This window comes from Bison bison, unplaced genomic scaffold, assembly GCF_000754665.1.
Source record: "Bison bison bison isolate TAMUID 2011002044 unplaced genomic scaffold, Bison_UMD1.0 scf7180017864203, whole genome shotgun sequence".
Taxonomy (NCBI): domain Eukaryota; kingdom Metazoa; phylum Chordata; class Mammalia; order Artiodactyla; family Bovidae; genus Bison; species Bison bison.
This window is the reverse complement of record NW_011494775.1, coordinates 6230931-6233057: the sequence shown is the minus strand read 5'-3', so window position 1 is coordinate 6233057 and position 2127 is coordinate 6230931. Positions and strand designations below refer to the sequence as shown.

At 58.2% G+C, this 2127-nt stretch overlaps 2 protein-coding genes across 4 annotated transcripts in view; both read left to right on the top strand.

Moving 5' to 3' along the window:
* Positions 1 to 321: 321 nt before the first annotated feature.
* The window catches only part of SCAMP4 (secretory carrier membrane protein 4), a 17541-nt gene continuing 15735 nt past the window's right edge, over positions 322 to 2127 (top strand). For 2 of the 3 annotated variants that reach the window (XM_010844536.1, XM_010844539.1), the window contains exon 1: positions 322 to 403. The gene's annotated coding sequence lies outside the window, so the exon portion shown is untranslated. Of the gene's footprint in view, positions 404 to 477; positions 559 to 2127 lie in introns of those variants that run through there. The other variant, XM_010844538.1, reaches the window with a different exon arrangement.
* The window catches only part of ADAT3 (adenosine deaminase, tRNA-specific 3), a 5541-nt gene continuing 3890 nt past the window's right edge, over positions 477 to 2127 (top strand). The window contains exon 1 of the mRNA XM_010844629.1: positions 477 to 558. The gene's annotated coding sequence lies outside the window, so the exon portion shown is untranslated. The remainder of the gene's footprint in view (positions 559 to 2127) is intronic.

Genomic DNA, 2127 nt, shown 5'->3' with positions numbered 1-2127 from the left:
GGATCTCTGGTGCCACGTGGCAGCAGCAAACTGCACTTTGGGAGTGACTGAAGCACGTGGCCTGAACCCCTATGCCTCAGTATCTTCACTCAGCTGATTTCCCAAAAGACTCCCAGGGTCCAACTTTTCCTGCCGCCCTGCTGGGTCTCGAACCCTTAACTTAGAGCTCGCCTCACTCTCCTGCGGGTCACAGCAGCCGCGCTCAAGAAAGGGGTGGAATGAGTCGGTGGTGCGCGCGGCCTTGTGGGGATTGTAGTCCCGGCCTCGCCTCCGCCTCGCGCCGACTCCGCCCCTGGAACTACGTTCCCGTCGTGCCCCGAGGCTCCAGGCGGTGGCAGAGGCGGAGCAGGCGGGCTGGTTGCTAAGACTTGGTGAAGCGCAGCGCTTCCGCCTGTCTCCTCAGGTAAGCACACAGCCCCGGGGTCTCGGGCTTTTACGACCCAGGCTCCCGCGGAAGGCGAGGAGGGCGAGGGCAGGGGGCGCGCCTGCGGAGGGGCGCCAGCGGCGCGGGGAGCAAGGCGGGGGCGCCAACTGGACCAGGTTCGTCAACTGGACCAGGTTCGTGCGCGCGCATCGGGCGAACGCGGGGAGGGGCGCATGTGCGCGTGCGCGCGGGGCGGCCAGGTTTTTGGGACCCCTCTTTCGGCGCCCGTCGTCCTTCTGCGCGTGCGCTCGCCCCTGCCGTCCGTTTTGGAGACCCCGTGCCCTAACTGCTTCCACTGTGTTCAGGCCTTTGGTCGTCTTGGTCACCCTTGTACCTCCGCGCTGTCCGTTTACAAGCTTTCCGCCCGCTTAGGGCGAAACCCCCAGTCTTTCTGTACGTCTTGTTTGTGCGCGCGCTCAGTCTCTCAGTTGTGTCCCACTCTCCGACCCCATGGATTGTGGCCCTCAGGTTCCTCTGTCCATGGGATTTCCCAGGCTAGGATACTTGAATGGGTTGCCATTTCCTTCTCCAAGAGATTTTCCCGACGCAGGGATCAAACCCGCATCTCCTGCATTGACAGGCGGATTGTTTACCACTGAACCACTTGGGAAGCCCTAAAAATTGATAATCTTTGCTGATACTTAAGGGAAGTGTGAGTTTTCAAGGCTTTTTAAAATTCTGGCCTTGGGTCTGCCACACCCGACATGCGCATGGTTCTCGATTTTTGGTGCACAAAGGCCTGCTGGTAGGGTGGCTAGGTTTTGCAAATAACCAGGCAGGTTGCCCCATTAAATTAGAATTTTGTGTAAACAACAAATACATGCACATATATATATGTATTAGTAGTATAAAAGTATTGCAAAGGTTCCATGAGACACATTTATTAACATAAATCAGAAATCATCTGCTCATGTGGGTTCACGCTTAGCGGGGTATGCTGCATGTTATCTGGGGACCCTGCTTTGTTGGGGAGCTTGTCAAATGTGGACATTAATGCACCTTCCCCCTTCCACGGGGCCAAGTTCTGGATACCATATTTGAAGCCATCGCCGCCTCGACTGGTCAAGAGTCCAAGACTCCAACACTGGGTGTTCCTTCTGCTCAGGGCTCCCCACCCTGCTTCACCTGCTTTCCAGGTCCAGCTGTGGGTCACTGCCTCCGAGGACCCTCCTGGAATGTGTCCTTCGCAGGGCACTGGCTCCTGAGAAGAGCTGTGCCCTGGGGTGGGCCCAGCCTCATGGATTTTCTCACTTTCTGTCCCAGCCAGGGTGGTGGTGGATCCCATTTTACTGAGGGGGAAGCTTGTCCTGGGCCTAAGGTCTGGTCTCAGCCAGGAGAACGTGGGCAGGGCCCGGACACACCCAGGGGTGAGATAAGGCCCCTACCTCTGGTTGCAGAGGCTGCCTCAGCTCACTGAATAAGCCCCATGTTCTTGATGCCTTCTGGGCTTCAGGCCCCGGCACCCAGTGAGGGGACTGGCTGTTGGGGGGGCCCAGCTCCCTGGTCTCCTGGACCCTCCTGGACCTTCCCCACACCATTGAGCCTTACATGGCCCTGACAGTGGGTGCCAGCCACAGAAGCTCCAACCATAAATATAAACAATTGTGGAGGGGGCTGGCCTCCACCCCATTGGAGCACAGGAACCTTTAGGAGGTGCCCTAGCTGTGGACAGCAGGAGGTAGACACACCCAGGGAAGGGCCTG